We start from the raw sequence: 23637 nt of genomic DNA on the forward strand, positions 1-23637 counted from the left end.
GGCCCCCGCTTGCCACAACTAGAGAAAGCCCTCACACAGAAACGAAGACCCAACACAGCAAAAATAAATAAAATAAATTAATAAACTCCTACCCCCAACATCTAAAAAAAAAAAAAAAAAAGCATACAAGAGAACAAACTATACCTAATAAAACACAGGTGTTGGAGGAACAACAGAGCAGAACAGAATTAAACCAGAGCCCCTAACTCCTCATTAAAAAAAAAAAAAAAAACTGAAGATGAAATAAAGATATGTTCAGATAAACAAAAGTGGAGAGAAGTCACAGCCAGCAAATCCACACTGCAAGAGATGTTAAAGAAAGTTCTTCAGGCTAAAGGAAATAATACCAGAAGGAGAGACATATCTACAGGAGGAAATGAAGAGCATAAGAAATGGTAAATTTGTGGGGAAATATGGTAAACTATTGTTTTTCTTTAATTTCTTTAAAATTGATAAATAATGAAGTACTGTGGGGTTAGTAACATATTAATAATACATGTCATATATTTAACAATAGTTGTGCAAAAGAAAGGGAGGGAGATAAATGGATGTATACTGTTATGTCTCTTACAGTAAACATGATGTAATATAATATCAATTTAAGAGAGACTATGAGAGGTTAAGGACACATATGTAATGCCTACAGCAAAATGCCTACAATACTAAAAAATAAATAAAGTAGGATAGCTAAAAGTTAATAAAGGAGAAAAAAATGGAGACATAAAAATATTCACTAATTCAAAAGAAGCTAAAAACACAGGAACAAAGAATAGAAGAAACAGAAAATAAATAGCAAAATGGCAGATTGAACTCATCAATATGAATAATTGCATTAAATGTAAATGGATACACACAACAATTGAAAACCAGAGATTATCACATTGGATAAAAGGGGGAAAAGATACAACAAAAAGAAACAGTTGAAATGGAAAGATATGAAGGGTTAAAGGTAAAAGGATAGAAGAAGATATCCCATGCAAATGTGAACATCAAAAGTTGGTGTGGCTACATTAATATCAGACAAAATGGAGTTCAAAGTAAGAGATATTACTGGAAATAAAGGAAAATATTTGATAATGATGAATGGGTCAATTCATTAAAAGACATAACAATATTCAATGAGTGTGTATCTAGCAACAGAGCTTCAAAAGACATGGAACAAAACCTGGCTGAACTAAAAGGGGAAATAGATAAATACATGCTTATATTTGGAGATTTCAGCACTCCTCTCTCAGTAATTGATAGAACAAGTAGACAGAAAAGCAGTACGGATATGGAAAAGTCAAATAACACTATCAGTCAACTTGGCTTATGTTACATTAATATTTCATCTACCCAGAGCATAATACACATTCTTTTCAAGTACACATGGAACATTCACCAAAATGAGCCATATAAACCAAATCATCTCTCTACTTTTGTTTCAAACAAATAAAATTACACAGTGTGCTTTCTGATCATCGTGAAATATAAAGCAGAGAAACAGCACCAAAATTTTTTGTTTGAAAATATTAAGAAAATCGATAAGCCCCTAGGAAGACAATTTTTAAAAGAAAAAGAAAGAAAAGAGCTATCAAGATACAAAAGGCATAGAGGAAGCATAAATGCATATTACTAAGTGAAAGAAACCCATCTGAAAAGGCTACATACTATATGATTCCAACTATATGACATTCTGGAAAAGGCAAAACTATAGATACAATAGAAAGGTCAGTGGTTGCCAGGGGTTTAGAGAGAGGTGGGGAGGGAGGGAGGAATAGGTGATACACAGCTGAATTTTAGGGCAGTGAAACTACTTTGCATGATACTGTGAGGGTGGATACATATCATCATACATTTCTCAAAACCCATTATACAAATGTCCAATACAGACAGTGAACCGTAATCTAAACTATGGACTTTAGTCAACAATAATGTATCCAAATTGGCTCATCACTGTAACAAATGAATGATACTAATGCAGAATGTTAATAATAGGGGGAAATTGGGGAGAGGGGTCTATGGGAAATCTCTATTTACCACTTAATTTTTTAGTAAACCTAAAATTGCTCAAAAAAATAAACTCTATTTTTCTTTAAAAAAGGAAAGATAAAACACATACAACATCATGAATAAAGGAGACAAGTTTTACACATATTTAGAAGATGATAAGGGAATATTATGAAAACTTTATGCCACTAAATTTGACAGCACATATAAAGTGGACAAATTCCTTGAAAGATATAACTTACTGAAGCTGAAACAAGAAGAAATGGAAAATATAAATAGCCCTATATCTGTCCATAATTTAAAACAGTTCCAGATGGCTTTACTTGTGTAGTCTATCAAAAATTTTAAAAATAAACATTATCAGTCTTATAGGAAATCCTTAAGAAAGTAGGGAATGAAAGAATACTTCTCACTTTTATAGGGTCAGCATAACTCTGACCTTATTAGCTGACAAAGACATTACACGAAAGAGAAGTTACAGACCAATAATTCTAAAAAAAATTTGTAAATTAAATCCAGTAATATTTGAAAACAGTAATACTACATAATCAAGTGGGGTTTGTCCCAGGAATTTAAAGTTGGTTTAGCACTCAACACTAAGCAGATTTATCACATTAAGAGAATAAAGGAGAAAAAACGAATTTTCATCTCAATAGATACAAAAAAAATTAACTTCATGTAATTCAACATCAGCCAACATAATTCAACTCAACAATGTAGCATCCTCAATCTGATGGAAGGCATCTATGAAAAACATATAGCTATTTAATGGTGAAAAACTGAATACCTTTCCCCTAAGATCATCAACAAGACAAGAATGTTCTCACTACTACTATTCCACATTGTATAGTAAGTCCTAGCAAGTGCAGCAAGGCAAGAAAGAGAAATAAAAGCATATGGAGTATACAAAGACATAAGACAGTATTTATTCACAAACAATATGATTATATATGTAGAAAATCCTAAGTACTACCCATACCAAAAAATAACTACAATAATCAGTGAGTTTAGCAAGTATCAGCTTGCAAGGCCAGCATGGAAATTTTAATTTAAAATTTATTTAATTTTAATATACTAGTAATTAAGAATGGAATTTGAAAAACAATGCTATTAATAGTAGCACCCAAAACATTAAATACAAATATTTACTTATAAATTACCAAATTATGTACAAGACCTATACACTGAAAATTACAAAACATCAGGAGAAATTAAAGATAACCTAAATTAATGGAAAGATATATCATGGTCAAGGATCAAAAGTTTTATTTAATATTTTTAAGATGTTGTTATGGGTTGAACTGTGTCTCCCCAAAACTCATAAATTAAAATACATGTCTACAAAAAGATTTGTAGAATAATGTACATAACATCTTTATTCGTAATAGTCCTAAATTGGAAACAACCCAATTGTCTATCATGAGATGAATAGGTAATCACATTTTGGCATGTTTATATAATTGATACTACTCTGCACTAAAAACAAACTCCTAATGCACTTAAAATTTGTGCACTTAACTGTATGCAAATTGTGTCTCAATAAAATTAAAATTTATATTCCATCAGAAGTTGAGAATTATTAGGAAGAAAAGTAAAACAGGGAGAGGAAATGGGGAATGCAGGGGACAGTGGGTTTCTATTTTACATAGGATGATCCAGGAAGTCCTCTTCTGGGTGGCATTTGAGAAAGACACTTGAAGGAAATGATTAACTGAGGAGAGGGTTTTCCAGGCAGAGGGATGAGAAAGTTCAAATGCCTTGAATAAAGAGCATGCTTACCTTTCTTAAGGAGCAGCAAGGAGGTCAATGTGGCTTGAGTGACATGTTCCAGGGAGAGTGCTGGGAGATGAGGTCCAAGAGGACAGGGTTTCAGATCTTGTAAGTCATTGTAAAGACCCGAGGTTTAGCTCTGGGGCAAGATGAAAAACCATAGGAAGGCTTTGAGCAGATGAATGGCAATATCCTTTAAAATGTTTGTGTGATGAGAATAAACTCAGTGGTGGAGGATGGAGGATGAAACAAGCAAGGACAAATGCAGAGAGGTGAATTAGCAGACTATTTCAGTGTCTTGGACAAGAGTACTGGCAGTGATGAAACGTGGTCATGGTCTGGATATAGTTTGAAAGTAGAGCCAACAGGATTTGCTGGCAGATTAGATGTGGGATATGAGAGAAAGAAAGAAGTCAAGAATGATTTTGAGGTTTTTAGCCTGAGCTCTGTTAGGATTTGAACCCAGGCAGTGTTGCTCAGAGCTGACAAATACTTACAGCTGCCTTCCTCTCCCAGAGCTCTGTTGATAGTAATTGCTGATGCCTGTCCAATCCAGCTCAGCATGGGGACAGGCCCTGCCCCTTCAGGAATCATCCAGGCTCACCAGCCACCTTCCCTCCAAAACCTGCCTTTCCTACCTTGTCACTTCGGGTCAAATCCAGTTTCTGCCTTTAGGCCCAGTTCCTTTGGACTTGGCATTAATTTAGACCCTCTGGTCCTCAGCTCCACCTTTGTCCATATCCTCCACACCCCCTGCCCAACTCCATGCCCTGAAGTCTTAGGTTAGTGGTAATTCACACTTTTGCAACAGATTCCAGGTCTGGCAAGAGATATGACAGCTTATACTGCCAGGAGAGAAGTTCAGAAAATCATAAGGTTTCAAGGCAGGACCTCTGGGTAAAACCATGCTCTGCACAAGGTACCCAGCCAAAGGGTCAATTGCGGTCTGAAATCCAGCATGTGCTTTTGCCTCTAAGCCCTGAGCCCAGTTGCTAGGCTGCAGCCTAGAGGAAGCAGTACCTTTTCCTAATTTGTCCACTCAAAGGAAATGCCTTTTGCATAAGGCACTTTTTCCTAATTTGTCCAAAGGCAACATATGTACAAAAGAAGAAGTCCCTGGCCAGACAAGCATGATTCTAATTCACAAAGGTTAGACATTTTTTCTCTAGAAACAACAATGAGAACCTTAATAGAGCACCTTACACTGCTGTCTCTCTTGCTTAAAATTTTTGAAAAATTTAAGTTGAAAGAGGACACAAAGCTTCATCAATATCAACATATCAGAAGGCAGTTTTCCTAGGCAGCATCCCTTGCTGTGTCCCACCCCATCACGTTGTTGCTTCTCCACTCCAGAAATGCTAACAGCTTTTGCTTCTTTCTACTGAACATTGTTCTTTTTTCTCTGATGTTGTCTCAATTGAACCTGAGAAGCTGGCATAATTGCGTGACTCATATCTAGTGAAAGTTGAACTTTGAACAGTAACTGGAGATCTGAGCAGATAAAGGCATCTGACAAGAGCCTGTACTTGACAACACCAGCATCCCTTCTCTTTTGAATAATAGCATAAGTGAGTCAACGTCCTCTATTTTCCTGCCGGTGCAATGCTGAATTCAAGTGTCTGTATGACCTGTTTATCGAGTAAGAACTCAATTAATTTGGGTCCAGACTCATTAATTGTTCTTAATTCATGTTTGACCGTTGTATTTGGTCCCTGAACTCTGGCCCCACTTTTGCACTGAAATCTCTCTCTCAGTAGAAACACATCACGCTCTGCCATACAGCCACTCACTGCTGATTCTAGCTGGGACTCTTTCCCATCACTGCAGCTGCTAAATTTCCTTGGACATGTCTCAGTGATAGGTTCAGAGAGTCTTCTTTAAAGATAGAGTTTTAAAAATTATAAATCCTGATAAGCTCTTTCCATGTTATTATAATTCATGAAGGAAGGCTTGTGCTAGTGTAAAGAGCACTAAGCTAAATGCAATGCACACACCATGTACTTAGTGAACATTTGTTAAAGGAGAGATAGTGCTAGACCTCTCCATAACTAGCTTGTGATCCGTGTCAGATCACGTCATCTGGTAGGGCCTTGGTCTCCTAGTTTAATGCCAAGAGGCTGTAAAAGAACAGTTCTAAGATCCAGAATGGGGCTTGTGAAATTCCCATCTCTCCTATCATGGTTTTCCAAAGTGTTCCTCAGGCAAATTAAAGACAAAGGCTGAAGGACAAGCTCCTGGAACTCAAATGGCCTTTGGAAGTTCCTTTTGGGTCAGTCCTTATGTGGACAACTTTGGAGACCAGCCATGTGGTCCTAGGAGATTTTCTCAAATAGCTTGAGCAATCGGGGATTCAATAAATCCAGCCATTATTTTGCAACATATCTCACCCCTATTTTATTATTTACATTTTTTTTCTCTCGACTTCATACAATTTTTAAAAGAAAATTCACCTTTAGGGTCTGGTTTATTTTGCAGGAACTCAGTTACTTTATCTCTTAGTGACTCGTGGGGGTATAGTAAAAACACTGCTTGGGAAAAATCTTTAGTCCAATTAGTCTTTTTCTATCCTTTGAGTAAAGTCACTGATTTTATCATGACTAGGATATTTATACATTCAAAGACAAAAAAAAAATGTCCAAGTAAATGCACTTAGAACAAAATCTTTGTAAGCTTTACACTTAACAAATATTCTCTCACTCAACCTTTTAGCTTTCAATCTCTTCCATAGCCATTTTTATGGATAGTTTAGTTAAAATTGAAGAGGCAATTCTAGAGATTTGTCATAGACACATCACTAACCTGGGATTCACAAGAATTGATCTCTACTTCACCTCTAACTAGCACTGTTCAGCTATGAGAAATTACTCAAAAGTATCATGGAATTTGAAATTTGGGAGGAAATACAAAGGCTAACCCTGCAATGAGGAATTACTTAGAAGAGAGCCTCTCATCTATAGCCTATGTAATTATTTCCTGTGATTAAAAACAAACAAGACGTTGCTATTTCCTGCCTCTTTCCATTGCTGGAAAGGTATGGTAAAAAGATTTCTCTACTGACCACTTCTCTCCTTTGGTACTAGATTTGCTTATTTTAAGCATTAACTGTATGTAAGACGATTTTATTTAAACCTCACAATAGGCATTCATTTGGACCAAAATGGAGTACTAGAGACTTCTGCATTAAACACATAAAAAAATGAACAAAACAAAGTCTTTTGACATTGGAAAACAGGCATCATATGATCTTCAAGAAAAGGGAAATAAACAAAGTAAGCCTTACAATTCTGCAGCTTACTACCTGAGGCAGTTACTAAGCTGCAGGACAGGGGAAGGTATCTAAACAGAGCCCAAAGGTCTCACTTAGGTGAAGAGACAGATATGGAAGTTCCAGAAGGTAAAGCAGCTATAACCTGTGGGATAGAATGTCAGAGAAGGATAAGCTGTGCAGACAGAGAGAAAGAGAAAGAGAGCACACTCTGTAGCTCTGCAGAGTGATCTCCCTAAGTCTTTGGCTGAGGCTTAATCTGCACAGGCATGACAGTAAATTCCCCAAAGCCCAGGGAAAATTTCTGGAAAGTGAAAGATCAAACAATTCCTAAAGCTCGTTTCATGTTCCCGCCAAACACAGTGGACAAACCTCATATTACACAGGGCATCAGGCAGAATCATCAGAAGGACATGACTTTAGAAGCCATATTAAATTACCCATAAAATAAAGGCTGCTCTAGACTTGCCCTAACAAGCTTAAAGCAAGCCCCAAAAGAATTCAACTGATTCCAAGTAACTTAATCATGTACCAGAACACGTCCAACACTATTTAAAAAATAAAACCAAAGTCAACACCCAACAACATAAACTTCACAATTCCTGGCATCTAACCAAAATTCACCAGACAGGCAAATAAGCAGGAAAATATTACATCCAATCAGAAGGAAAAAAAATCATTTACTAGAATTAAACACATCAATGATAGATGATAAATTTAGCAGATAGGAACACTGACACATGTATTATAAATATGCTCCATTGGTTCAAGAATATAGAGGGAAATATGGGTAGGGTGAAGACACATATAGAAGATTTTTTTTTAAAGACAAGATTGGAAATTTTAGCAATAAAAACTAAAATGTTTCAAATGAAAATACACTGGGTGAGATTAATAGTAGACAGATTAGACTCTGTGAAAGAAAAAAAAAATCAGTGAATGTGTAAACATTGCAATAGAAGCAATCCAGATGAAACACAAACAGAAAAAATGACTTTAAAAATGAACAGAGCACCAGTGACTTGTGGAACAATACCAGGGGTCTAACAGACCTGTTGTTAGACTCTCAGAGACTGTGGGTGGACAAAAAAATATTTGAAGCTATAAGTGCCAAAATTTTTCCAAATTTACTATAAACCCACAAATCCAAGAAGTTCAATCACCTTCAAACTGAATAACCACAAAGAAGAACATACTAACATACAACATAATCATATTGCCTAAAACCAGTGATAAAGAAAAAAATCCTACAAATATTCAGATGAAAGATATTGGTACATCACAAGCATAGGAAGAAAGATAAGAACATATTAGAGTTTTTGTCTACAACTGTTCAAGGCAGAATACAATGGATTTATGTCTTTAAAATACTGAATGAAAAAAAACTGTCAACATGGAATTCTATACCCAGTGGAAACTACTTTTAAAAAGAAAGACAAAATAAAAACTTTTTTAGACAAACAAAATCTGGGAAAATTCATTGCCAGCAGGACAACACTGTAAGAAACATTAAAGTAAATTCTTCAGTCAGAAGATAAATGATCCTTAATGGGAATTTGGACATATGTAAAGGAAAGAAAAGAACTAGAAAAGGTAAATATATAGGTGTCTTAGTCTGTTTGGGCTGTTGTAACAAAATATCATAAACTGGGTGGTTTATAAGCAACAATCATTTATTTCTCACAGTTCTGGAGTCTGAGAAGTTGAAGAAAAAGCCACCAGCAGATTTGGTATCTGGCAAGAACCTACTTCCTGGTTCATAGATGGTGATTTTCACAGTGTCTTCACATGGCAGAATGAGCAAGGGAGCTCTCTAGGGTCTCTTTTATAAGGGCCTTATCATCTTATCATCTTATCATAAGGGACCAGTCCACATGACTTAATCATATACTAAAGGCCCTGCCTCCTAATACCATCACCTTCAGGGTTAAGAAATGAATTTTGGAAGGACACAAACATTCAGATCATAGCAGTAGGTAAATATAAAAGACGTTTTTCTCACATTTACAGCCTTAAAAGAAAAATAGCTGTTTAAAGCAAGAATAATAGTAATATATTTGGGGATTTATAACATTTGAAATTTTAAGATGTTTAACCATTGCACAAAGGATGAGGAAATAGAAATAGAACTACACTGTTATACGTTTCTTACTATATATGTGAAATGTCACGATACTGTTTAAAGCACATTATAAGTTAAAAATGTATGTTGTAAATCCGAGAACAATCACTAAAAATAAATAAATAAATAGTTACTAAGCCAATAATGGAGATAAAATGGAATTTTGAAGAAACACATAATCCCAAAAAAAGTCAGGAAAATAGGAAAAAGGGAACAAAGAAAAGATAAGTAATTTTAAAAGCAAATAGCAGGGCTTCCCTGGTGGCGGAGTAGTTGAGAGTCCACCTGCCGATACAGGGGACACGGGTTCGTGCCCCGGTCCAGGAAGATCCCACATGCCGCAGAGTGGCTGGGCCCGTGAGCCATGGCCGCTGAGCCTGCACATCCGGAGCCTGTGCTCCGCAACGGGAGAGGCCACAACAGTGAGAGGCCCGTGTACTGCAAACAAACAAACAAATAGCAAGTTGCTAAGCTTAAATCTGGCAATATCAATAATTAAATGGAAATGGTCTAATACTCCAATTAAAGGCAGAGACTGTCAGATGGGTTAAAAAGTAAGACCCAAATATATGCTGTCAATAAGAAAACTTCTTTCAGAACAAAGCTGGAGACATCACGCTCCCTGATTTGAAACTATACTACAAACCTGTGATAATCAAAACAGTATGGTATCGGCACAAAAACAGACACATAGATCAATGGAACAGAATTGAGAGCCCCAAAGTAAACCCACACGTATATAGACAATTAATTTATGACAAAAGAGCCAAGAACAGGCCCCCTGCCCCATTTTAAGCAGGAACTGGTGCCTGGTTTGGGGCCAGTTTCCTGTGCTGAAGGCCCAGGCATCCCCCTCCTCTACCCCAAAGAGGGTCTAGCATGGGATGGGGGCTGCAGGGGAGAGGTGCACAGCTGAGGCCCAACATCATCCAAGACCCTTCAGAGCAGGAGAATGAGCCACTCCACGTGTGCTCCCCCTGCCCACCCCACTTCTTGTGCAGCTGGCAGTGTAGGGAAGGGGCACCCCAGGCATAACGAGGATAGCATTGGAAGGCCCAGGGACCCAGTAAAGTGCACTTGACATTCAAAAAAAAAAAAAAAAGAGCCAAGAACATACAATAGGGAAAGGACAGTCTCTTCAAGAAATGGTGTACAGGGCTTCCCTGGTGGCGCAGTGGTTAAGAGCCCGCCTGCCGGGGCGGGGGACACGGGTTCGTGCCCAGGTCCGGGAAGATCCCACATGCCACGGAGTGGCTGGGCCCGTGAGCCATGGCCCCTGAGCCTGAGCGTCCGGAGCCTGTGCTCCGCAACAGGAGAGGCCACAACAGTGAGAGGCCCGCGTAGAGAAAAAAAAAAAAAATTGAAAGAAATGGTGTACAACCACATGCAAAAGAATGAACTAGATCACTATCTTACACCATACACGAAAATTAATTCCAAATAGATTTAAGACTTGAATATAAGACCTGAAGCCATAAAACTAGAAGGAAACATAGGTAGTATGCTCTTTGACATTGGTTTTAGCAATATCTTTCTAGATGTTTCCTAAGGCAAGTGAAACAACAGCAAAACTAAACAAATGGGACTACATCAAACTACAAAGCTTCTGCACAGTGAAGGACACTATCATCAAAATGAAAAAACAACCTACTGAATGGGAGAAGATATTTGCAAGTCATATATATATATATATATATGTGTATATATATATATATATACATATATATATATACACATATATATATATATATCTGATGAGTTAATATCCAAAAATATAAAGAACTCATACAACTCAACAACAAGAAAACCAAACAAACTAATAAAAATTGGGCAGAGGATCTGAATAGCCATTTCTCCAAAGAATATGTACAGATGGCCAACAGGCACATGAAAAGATGTTCGACATCACTGATTATCAGGGAAATGCAAATCAAAGCCACAATGAGATGTCACCTCACAACTGTTAGAATCGCTTTTACCAAAAAGACAAGGAATAACAAATGTTGGAGAAGATGTGAAGAAAAGGGAACTCTTCCACACTTTAAGTGGAAATGTAAATTGGTGCAGCCACTATGGAAAACAGTATGGAGATTCCTCAAAAATTAAGAATAGAACTACCATATGACCCAGTTATCCCACTTCTGGGTATTTATCTGAAGAACATGAAAACACTAATTCAAAAAGATACATGCACCCCTATATTCATTGCAGCCTTATTTACAATAGCCAAGATATGGAAACAATCTAAGTGTTCATTAACAGATGAAGGAATAAAGAAGATGTCATCAAGAGGACAAAACAATCCAAAAGTGTAGGCACTTAGTAACAGAGCTTCAAAATACATGAAACAAAAGTGAGAGAACTGAGAGGAGAAATAGACAAATCCATAATTACAGTTGGAGAATTTGACACTCCTTTGTCAGTAACTGACAGAAGTCAACAGAAAATCATTAAGGATATGGAAAATTTTTCATCACTACACAAGAGGCAGTCTTTACTTTCCTTGACTGTATTTAGACTGACACCTCTCCTTCTCACTCCATATGACATCATGTCGACTTCTTTCCCAACCAATCATGATTCAGCACACAGTAAATTGTAGCAAAAGACAGTAGCCCAACTAATACTATGATGCATTAAGAAGCTTCCAAACATGTTGGTGTAGAAACACAAAGATAGCCAGGTATTTGAGGAGAAAGGGCTATTTTTCTGCTCACTAGATCAGAGACTCAGACAAACAAAAAGCCTCAACATGGTTGTCTCCATTCTTCCTTATTTCTAGTGATTCACAGACTCTTTCCTCGCCCTTCACAATATATATGTCCAAATATCCACTGACTGAGCCAGCCACCCCTAAGCAAACATTTATCTCCACACACATATGTGCGCATATTGGCTGATAGTGTCAGACATTCTAAGAAGCATCCTTTACTGCCTGAGAAGCTTTGGTTAACAGACAGCCACATTCCAGAATATACGCTTTCCTTTTCCTTCCTACAACTGTCCGGATTCTTTTCACACATTATGATGAATACACCAACAGTAAGTAGTAGATTCTCTTCAATAGCAAGATAATTAACACCATTCTTGATGTAAATTAGTAAACTGACCGACTGGTTCTCCAGAGAAAAGAATGGCACTCTCTCTCTTGTTCTCGCTCTCACTCTAATTCTTCCTCTACTGTCAAATAAAATCCTAATTTTACCTAAGTGATTATCTTGCAGCTTTGAATTGCCTTGCATAACATGTATCTATTCATTAATCATTCAATCATGGAACCATGAAAGCAAAATTGTCAGTGAATCACCTGCCAGAGGGACTGGCTTTGATGGGTCACAGCTCAGGTGCTTTCCTGCAGCTGACAGGCAAATCTCTAAAACTATCTCAGGACAGTTATCACAGGCACTGCTTATCCTCCAGTGCCTCTGTTACCCTCCTAGGCTACCCAGAACAATCTCACACAGGCAGAAATTGAAGAAAGAGAAGGGAAGTGGGGGTAGATAGTAGAAATGCAAAGTTTTTGTATTTTTTAAAGTCTCTGGTATTATGTAAGATTCTGTGTATATAGCACAACTGAGCATCAAGAGAAAGTTTCTGGAGAAAAAAAGTACTTGTTTCCAAAGAAACTTATTTTCATACTCCCTTTGCCTTCCATCTCTATAAATGAAATATTCCCTTCTTATTCCTCAGTCTCTAAATATTATTTTGTATTTCCGCATCCAAAATTCATCCTCCTAGTAAAGTAAGATACAAAAAAATGTGCTTTGCTAACTACCAGGAAATCCCTCACTTATCTACTAGCTTAACAGTTCTTCATTATCATTAGGTTTTGTGTATTTTTACGTAACTAGTTTATAAATTAGTTATCAAATTTACCCAAGGCCATGAATTTCTGAAATTAAATAATTTTTAAATCATAATTTTAGAGACTCAAGATTGGGCTCAAAAAGCCACAAAAAATGTTAAAGAGGGGCTTCCCTGGTGGTGCAGTGGTTGAGAGTCCGCCTGCTGATGCAGGAGACGCGGGTTCGTGCCCCGCTCCGGGAAGATCCCACATGCCGCGGAGCGGCTAGGCCCGTGAGCCATAGCCGCTGAGCCTGCACGTCCAGAGCCTGTGCTCTGCAAGCAGAGAGGTCACAACAGTGAGAGGCCCGTGTACCGCAAAAACAAAAACAAACAAAAAAATGTTAAAGAAAAAGCTGTAATCCTCACAAAAATGAACACATATGAAACCAAAACACTGGCCTTGAACTTGACAAGGTATTTGGGATCGCATAGCTTTGGATCTGATAACAACTATGAAACCCAGTATGCCCTGAAAAAAATCAGAGGCAATTCGTACTAAAATAAAAAGCAGTAAGTTCCACTTTCCTTTCTGATGTGTTCTAATTATTTCATGATGACAGATTATCCCTATCCTTTGACTATTTCACAATTTATCAAGTGTTTTCAAGTACCTCATCTGAGTTCAGGCTAAAAGTTTGAGCTTCTGCACTGTGGAACAGAATCCATTAGCAGAGTAGGAAAAGCTTGGGGGATTTGAACTCCTGGAAACACAACCACTGTGAATTATCATACAGTGGCAGGACTTCTTCGATGGACCATTAGTGTTATAATTCTGTGCCACATGTGCAGAGAGTACCAAGTGTAGTGGGTTGTAATTTGTCAATGAGGACAAACCAAACGTTCATATCTATTAATTAACTAATTATTAATAATTTATTATAGAATTGTATTTCAATTAATATATTCAAGAATTTTAGCATGTGAACTATGAAAATGGCAAACTATTAGGCAAAGTTTATGCACAGTTACTCAAATTGCCTCAAAAAGCCCTTTGCTCTTGAAATCATAAGGTAAACACCAATATTGGCCAAGCAAAAAATTAACGTGACAATTATGCCACAGAAAAATTTGATATACCCATGTCTGTGGAATTAAAAGGTCATTCAGTGAATGGAGGGAAGTATACTTTTAGTGTGCCAATGATAGCTGTAACTTATGTCCAAGAACAAGAAACCATGGCTCTTAAATCATTTTTTTTGTTCTTTTTTTTTACTCTGTTCACAATGACTTTTTCTTGTTCTGCCAACAGAATGCACATTTGTTATGTAGTTTAGAAAACTAAGGAATGAGTTGGGGGCATCCAGGTCTGTGGGATTTGATGCCACCGAGGCTCTGTGAGACCTGTTCTGTACCTTTCTGTAAGCTGGTACTATCCCCTTGCTGGAATTTGTTTTCCTATTAAAATAAGATGTGACAAAGAGTGGGGTATCTTAACCTGATCATAAATGTAGGTTTTTATACTTAGATCAGCATAGGTGTGGTTATAAATGAGCAGGTGTGGGTAGGATTGCTAACTGTTTTAGGGGGAGAGAAAGTATGTCAAAAAAGAGGGGATGGGTTCATGTAACAGAGATGTGGGCAGCTGCTGTTAGAAAGAACATGAACTTTGTCGTCAAAAGACCCAAGTTCAAGCTCTAGTTCTAAATCTCACTGACTGTGAAACTTCAGACAAGTAATTTATGCTCTCCAAACTTTAGTTCCCTCATCTCTAAATTGAAATAATAAGGGGCTTCCCTGGTGGCGCGGTGGTTGGGAGTCCGCCTGCTGATGCAGGGGACGCGGGTTCGTGCCCCGGTCCAGGAGGATCCCACATGCCGCGGAGCGGCTGGGCCCGTGAGCCATGGCCGCTGAACCTGCGTGTCCAGAGCCTGTGCTCCGCAATGGGAGAGGCCGCAACAGTGAGAGGCCCGTGTACCACAAAAATAATAATAATAATAAATAAATAAATAAATAAATTGCAATAATAAGGTTGTTAGAGGATTCACTGTAACACTGCAGTAAGGTTCCTGACATCTAGGAAACATGTTACCTAGTAGTAGCTAATGGCCTCCAACCTCAAAATAGAGAATACCAGAAACAAAACCCACAGAATCATCAAACCTATTAACAAAAGACCTATTTTGTTCATTCATTTAAAATAAAACAAAACAAACAAACAAAAAAACCACGCTCCTTCTCTGAGCCAGGCACCCTACAGAACTATGCAGTCCCTGACTTCCACCAGTTTAGTCTTGCAGGGCAGAGAGCTATCTTAACAAACTGAAGCCATGAAATGTATTATAGGTGTTTTAAAATAAGCAAATCTCTTCTATACACATCTTTTGTATCTTTCTTTTTTGAACACAGACCGCCAAAGTGTGAGAACTTGAAATCCAGCCTCTGAATCCAGTTTCCTCAGCCCCAGTTTAGGCTCCCTGTCATTGTGTGTGTAAGTAATTGCATGTGGCTTAGTTAGGTGCCCTGGATTCTGGAAGTTACGGAAATTATGCATAGATCTGCCATTAACACTAATGGGGGGTTACGTGCACAAATCCTCCACACACCGAGAAGAGAATAGACTCTTCTCATTCATACATAATAGATCTGTAGAAAAATTAGCATGTACGCTTTTAGGAGCTGAACTCTGAAGATGCACCTTTTATGGGAAATATGTAAATAAGGGAGAGGATACACTAAAGGACAAGTGCTGTAATGTGCTCCTTTTCTGATGCCTGAGCACCTTGTCAATTTCGCTGCTACATAAAGTAGGACCAGGCTTGACTCTGTGGAAATTCCCCAGCACATTCATCTCTCTGGGGTATCACCAAATTTCACTTACTTTGCCAAATTTGCCAGGTCTGCTAGGAAAAGGGAAGCATAACTGATCAGTCAGATCCCTGGTTGGCTATTTGGACCTAGAGTCTGCTCTGTATGATTTGTGGGTGAGTAGGAGGGTATAATAGCAGCTGTTATTGGGGAGTTCAATCCCACTTACCATGGAAGCCCCTAGCATGGAGGGTGGTTTTGAGAGTTGCATCAGGGGCTTTTCTTGATTCCAATAAAAGCCACTAAACCTCCATACCTTATATATATAACTTCTTGAGTGTGCCCCAGAAAAAAGCATATCAACATCCCGAATGCCTAAGAGTTAAAACTTCTAGTAATTATTACAGTGCCTCATTTCTTCAATCATTCACTCATTCATCGTGTTGGCACACTTCTTATTCCAGGCATGGCTTAAGGCCAGAACTACTCCAAGGAAAATGAGCGACACCTTCACTGTGAAGAGCATACAGTCCACCAGAGAAGAGTAAGAAGCAAAAGGAAATTTTCAGGTGGTGCGAAAAATATGATTTTAGAGGTAAGCATAGGTGATATGAGGGTAGAAAACTAGAGGCATTAACCCAGGCTTTGAGGCTGTGTGTACTATCTTTCACTGAGCAAATCTCTTGAGATACATTGAACAAGAAACAACAAAACCTAGAGTCAGCCATAAACAAATAACTGTAGGTGTATAACATTCAAAGTATGCCTAAATCAGGGAGGTTAACTCCTGAAGTCTGCTCTAGAAAAACTCTTTTGGGGAAGAGATGTTTTTACTGTAACATGTTACACCATACTTAGGACATACATTAAGTGCAGGTTTACTTCCTTCTTTTGTAAATGTCCTTAAGGCTTTGACTACGAATATGGTGGTCCTTCAGGATGTCCTATCAATGGAGAGAATGAATTGAACCAATTGTATCTGACCCAAGATTTCATGGACTTTGTGTCCAAAGGGTGAATCATTCATTTTAACTCCAGGAGAATGCCTCTATCAAGCAGGGAATGACCAGAAGATTCCCAGCCAGGGGCCAGGCAACCACCTGAAACTCAAGTCTTGCAAAGAATATGGTAGAATACATGTTTGAATGTAGTGCTTTATCTGACCCAGGACCACTGTGACCTGCAACAATACCCTATCCTACAGACCCCCCAAAACCTTGCTTCGTAGCAAGGGTAGATTAAGAAGCACATAGGCAGACACAGGGGCAGCTCTTCCCCTTTGAAATGTAGGACTTATCACCACCAAGACATTAGCAGAATTCCCAGTCCCAACCCAAACCTGCAGCCCCTGCCATGCCACCCCATGCCCTAAAAAATGGGCAACAACCCCCAAATTCTACTGAAATGCCCATGATCTGGAAAGTACAGCAGCACATGCAGACACATAGAGCCCACTCCACTCGTGGAGTCCAGGGACACCTAGTCTTAGCCTTAGTACCACCCTGTGAAATCACAGCCATGGGGCAGTTTGGGCCACCCACTATTGGTTCATTGTTCTTTTAAAAATTTAGTGGTTCAAATCTTTTTCAGAATCATTATTTGCATTTTCCTGAAAATGGATGTGCAATCAGATGGATAGAGAAAAAGAGACAAGTGGCAAACCTCAAAGCAACTATTGCAATTAGAATAAAATTGGAGATCTGATAACATGGAAAAAACCCATCCTTTCATTAGTCAAAGAAAAAGGATTTAAGTGTCACTATAATAAGTTTGCTCCTATCAGGTATATAGTATGGAAATTGACATTTTTGTAAGGAAATCAAATCAGAGTCTAAAATTATATCTTTTATGTAGCTTAAAATCTCAATTAGAATGTTTTTGCTGCTATCAATTTTTATGCTGAATGACAGCATTCGGAAGGACAGAGTTAAAGAAGGAAAAAAAAAAAAAACGAGAAAGATTGAACTGGCATTGCACATGCAAATGAATGCACTATGGTAGTGGGGGGTTTTTTCCACTGAATAAATTTACATTTACATCAGTTAGATCTGATATAATTCTGCAACCAATGAAACTTAAATATATACATATTTTGTCATGAAAGCCCTCATAGCCATACTTTTGCTTAAGACCTATTGTAAAACTAAGAATAAATTTCAGTCAACTAACTTTAGATTTGACAACTTTTATTACTCATTTTAACCAGAAGTACACTTTAACTGGTATTTTACCAGTACTCAGTAGAAGTCTCCTTTGGTTTTTCTGTTAATTCTCTAGATTTTATAACAATTCCCATAAACTAATGAAATTTCATAAACTCCCACCATAAAGAATGAATAATATAAGCTGCCTGCTCTTAACCAAGGACATGCTTATATATACGTGATATATGGCTACTATTTACATTTTCCCACTGGACTGAAAATCAATCACAAAATTAAAGGAGTGGGGAAAATTGGAGAAGAAATAACTTCCTTTAGGTTAAACAGTCACCTACTCCCCTGTTTCCTGCTTATGTTAGCCACTGCAAAACTAGTAAATGTAGTCCTAAGCATTTGACTTGGTCACCTAAAGAGGTGTCAGAGATTAGCACGCAAGTAAGACATCACAGGAATAAGCAACAGCAGCGGTGCTAATGTTCTAAGTGACCTTCCAGTGTAATTACAATTTGTTTCATCACAGTTATTACACATGGCAAATTAGTTAAGCTGAGATTAGGGGGCTTTGCGTGGTGGGACTGGGACAAGATTATAAAAGAGTAAACTGCCACTATGTTATCAAATTTAGGGAAAAGATATAATTCAAAAGACTAGTAAAAGTAACTATTTCTTGAGGTCTACGTGCCAGACTTCATCTGCTGAACTCTTATTTCACCCAACAGTCTTATAAAATAGGCATTTCTGTTCCCATTTTACAGATGAGAAAACTAAGGGGCAGAGAGGAAAATTCCATGTCTAATTCCCATAGTTGGTAATTTGCAGAGGCAGGACAAACCCAGATTGGTCTTTCTCCAAAGTCTGAGCCCTTCCCACAACGCAGTCCCACCCACAGGAAATTAGAAAACAAATGGATATTATCAGCAAAAATCAAAGGATTACCTTTTACGAGCTATACAGGGCAGAAACAACAAAGGTTGTTATGGAAAGAATTTCCAGCAAGTCCACTGAAATCATCTATAAAGATATTCAAATTACAACAATTATATTACTATAGACCTGATGATGTTTTGGTATGTACAAGGATCTTTTACCTTGGATAGCTAACATCTCATGATTCAATTACAAACTTATATAAAATAGCTAATGGTAATTATACCTAATATTTGTATTGCACTTTACCATCTAAAACATGCTTCCCTACACATTGTCTCATCTGACTCACAGAGCAGGGTGAGATCCAAATCATGGCATGGAACCACACAGGATATCCCAAGAGAACTTGCATCTCTAGTTCTTAAATTTTAATAAGTGTAAGAATCACCTCGCATTCCTTAAAATACAGATTCCAAGGTCCCTGGCCCCAAAACTCTTAACCTGTGGTTTTGCAGCTGGTGGGCCTATGAATCTGTATTTGTATCAGGCATCTGGTGATTCCGTTACTTGGGGGTTGGAGGGGATCCTAGTATCATACTTGAAGAACACTGGTGTTTATCAGAAGAGTAATGACATAACGTTACCTGGTATCCTGTACTATGTGTGGGAGGTGAGGGAGAATGGGGGGGTGGGTAGTGTCTTTTTCTACCACCCTAAGGAGAGGACCACTTTCCATAACGTGGAGCTATTTTCACAATGGTTGACCTCAAGCAGTAAATGATGGTCATTGTTGCCTGAGTCCCCAAATTCCATACCCCATCTTTGACTCTTCAGGCATTTTATTTGCAATACCCACCCAATCCCTTTCCCCTCTTTTTTTTGTTTTTTTTTTTTACTGTTAGTATATGAGATTTATTGATTTAGGTATTAATTTCATATGTTACTCTACATCCAAGTTATCTCATTGTCTTTTTTCTTTTAAATATGGAACGCTTCATGAATTTGTGTGTCATCCTTGCGCAGGGACCATGCCAATCGTCTCTGTATCCTTCCAATCTAATTATCTTTTTTTTTAACATCTTTATTGGAGTATAATTGCTTTACAATGGTGTGTTAGTTTCTGCTTTATAACAAAGAGAATCAGTTATACATATACATATGTTCCCATGTCTCTTCCCTCTTGCATCTCCCTCCCTCCCACCGTCCCTATCCCACCCCTCTAGGTGGTCACAACCACCTAGCTTATCTCCCTGTGCTATGCGGCGACTTCCCACTAGCTATCTACTTTACGTTTGGTAGTGTATATATGTCCATGCCACTCTCTCACTTTGTCACAGCTTACACTTCCTCCTCCCCATATCCTCAAGTCCATGCTCTAGTAGGTCTGTGTCTTTATTCTTGTCTTACCCCCTTTCCCTTCTTATTTTTCCAATCCTCTTTTCCACTCTCCAGGCTTTCTAAACCCTCAGTGGGACCCCACACTTAAAATAGGCCTTGCCAACAATAAATATATTTTAAATACCCAGCACCATGTTGGCGTCCCTCCCCAGTGCTCAGAGCATGTGTCCAGCAGTTCTGCCAGTTACTTAAAAGCCACAGAGCATGAAGTTAGGAAATTTTTCATCTCTGAGTGCCAGGGTCATATTAGGAATATATCACAGGTCCAGCATACATAAAATCTATTTTGTGATTCAGGATCCAGACAGGAAAACTTTAACCTCAGAATCTACATACTCAGCCCCAAGCTCCCCAGCCAGTACAGAGGCTCCCCACAGCAGCCGCTCTTGGGAGTAGCTTTCAGCATACTGGTTCCTATTTTCTCTTTCTTCACGTCTGTCTTCCCTATTTAACCTTGAGTACTTCAAGAGCAGGGACTGTGCTGTATTCATCGCTGAATTCCCAGGGCCTAACCCAGTGCTAGGCACATAATAGATGCTCAATAAGTGTTTTTAAGTGAAAGTTATATCAAGGAAGTTAACCAAACAGCAAACTGGAGGGAAGGGGTGGGGTGGCAGCCCGTCACTGTCCCCGGTCTTTGAGTTTCTGCACTTGTCTCCCCACTCTGTTTTTTATACAACAGTAACCAGATGGGCATTTTCTCTTAGACACACTTATTGTAATGAAATCTATAGACTGGACAAGAAACATCCTTAAACTTTAATTGGGTTCCTTATACATTAAATAGAAATTATTCTTCTGTGTGTTGTTTTTTCATAAGGAAACACTCTCCTTCCCTATCTGTGGAAACCCTTCACCCAGGCACTCTAGAAAAAAGAAGGGCTGGAGGAGCATGAATGCCTTACTGTGTGTGCCATGGGCGTGATTTATTGCACCTCCTTTTAACTCACAGAAGCCACTGCAGGGGGGGCCCGTGGTGGCGTGATGTAGGGTCATTGTCTCACTCTTGGGCAGCACTTGGTGTTCTCCAAGTGTTCTGCAATCACTTTTTTACCATCCCTACAGCACCTCCAGGGAGGGAGGTCAGCATTACCATCCCAGTCTAGCAGGAGAGGGATTGCAAACTCAGAAGTGCTAAGAGGCAGGCTACGCTGAGTCAATGCCGGATCATCTCCTGCAGCCAAGACTGCAGAATCCATTCCTTTGGGAAAGGCAGAGTTTTCCAAAGCTTCTGCAGACCTCTGGGTAGGGAAAGACCAGGTGACAAATTTCAAGATGTCAATTCAGTCTGGTTATTTCAGGAGAAAAAGTGAATGGAAACCTAACCTTAACATGTACACTCAAGGGACCCACCAGCTCTCAAAGGATGAGGAACTGAAAGTGGTGCTTAAGTTACACACAGGAGTTGTTCACGAAGTATTAAGGTTAATTTTCAACGTCCATACTGCTTGTTAGTAGTTTAGTAACCCCTATTCAGTGGACAGGCGGGAGAGCAGGGCCACAGTTCCCACAGGAGCCCTGGCTGTTCTCAGCTGCTCGGCTTTGCATTTTGTGAAGTAATGGGCAGGTATGAAGTATGTTTACTTGCAGCAGTAACTTGGAACACAAAGCAATGAATACGATGCCACCCCTGCCTCCCTCTCTCTCTCACAAACACAAAGACAAAGGGATGTGAAATCTTAACCTGCTGGATTCACTACAGAACCAGCCAGAATGAGACTTGCGTTTGGAAACTCAAAGAGTTGGGCAGGGTTGTCTCCTTCTCTGCTGGAGGAGAGATCAGATCAAGGGGAGGTGAAGACATGAGGTGAGAGAAAGCCTCACAGCTATTGGTTAAGAGTGTGGGCCTGGTGATAACCACAGGCCTGGTCCAAGGGCCAGCAGCAGCATCACTAGGGGGCTTATTAGAAATGCTGGATATTGGCTCCACGCATCGTGTACTGTTGGTCACCATCTCTGAGGATGTAGTGTGGGAATCTGTGTTTAGTAAGTACTCCAGGTGATTCTTATATGTGCTGAAGACTGAGAAGCTCTGGGTTTCAGACAGCCTGGGCTTGTATCCTGCTCCATCACTCTTTGACCTTAGACGAGCCATGTTACCTCTCGAGTCTCCATTTCTTCCTTTGTAAACTAGGTATAATGGCAGTGCCTACTTCATAGGATTATTGACTGGTGAGGATTACATGTGATCATGCATGTAGAGCAGCTCAATCAGGATATGACACATAATAAACCCTCCATAAAGGAACAGAAAAAGATACACTGTCCCGGGGGCTTCCCTGGTGGCGCACTGGTTGAGAGTCCGCCTGCCGATGCAGGGGACATGGGTTTGTGCCCCGGTCGGGGAAGATCCCGCATGCTGCGGAGTGGCTGGGCCCGTGAGCCATGGCCGCTGAGCCTGCGCGTCCAGAGCTTGTGCTCCGCAACGGGAGAGGCCACAACAGTGAGAGGCCCACAAAAAAAAAAAAGAAGTACCAGGGCAGCTTGGTTTATTGTAGCATCCTGCCTGTTTCACATGCATGCCAAACAAGTTCCTTCCCAGATAAAAACTATCACAATTTGTAACACAATTTTTTAAAAATACTTTGATTCATTCCTAAGAAATGCATTACAGAAAAACAAAGGAAGATTAATATAGCCATAGATTCATTTGGTGTATTGTTAGAGAAATTAAAAGTCAAATCTTAAGACTAATAAGCCTGGTGATCATGAACGTTGATTGTGTGTGTGCGTGCGCACATGTGTGTGTATGCATGTGCGTGTGCATGTGCGTGTGTGTGTGCATGTGTGTGTGTTTGTGTGTAAACAAAGGAAAGCAGCCAGGACGGGGAAAAAACAGATTCCAATTGTACAGGGGAAAAAAATACATATGTATGTAGTCCTATGCAAGAAAAGATTTGAGAACTTTTTCTGTTCTCCAATCCTGCAAAGACTAGTGCTTCTCAAACCACACTTGTGTGGTGAAGGATAAATTTTTGTTCTTTGGTTTTTGCTTTTTCATTCCCTGTCGTGGACCAATGCTATAAATGCTATAAAATGAATTATTTTAACAACTGAATTTGAAAAAAAGCACACAGAATACATGACACTGTCCTTGCAGAGAAATCTCCCAAGCTTGCCCTTGCATCCAGGGAAGGAACTAGACACCGTCTGAGAACCTACTTCGGAAATTCTAAGACTATCATGTGAGCTAAGGCTATGACACGGTTTCTCAGTGCTGTAGGTGACAGTGGCAGCAGAAGTAGAATGGCTCCTCCACCCCTCAGCCCCTGCCAGGCTGTTCCGGGCATAGCCTGCTGTTTGCACTAATGAAGATGCATCTAGGAGCCAGCAGAAGCTCAGCAGAGAAGCCTACCCATGAAGGAGCTACAAGTAAACCTCCTACTTTCTTTCAGTTTCCCTTTTTTCTGCTTGAATGTACCATAAAGAGTCATATATGCCAGGTGGAGATGCAGATTTGGCAAGGTTTA

The sequence above is a fragment of the Mesoplodon bidens genome, assembly GCF_964165515.1.
Source record: "Mesoplodon bidens genome assembly, chromosome: 2".
NCBI classification, from domain to species: Eukaryota; Metazoa; Chordata; class Mammalia; order Artiodactyla; family Ziphiidae; genus Mesoplodon; species Mesoplodon bidens.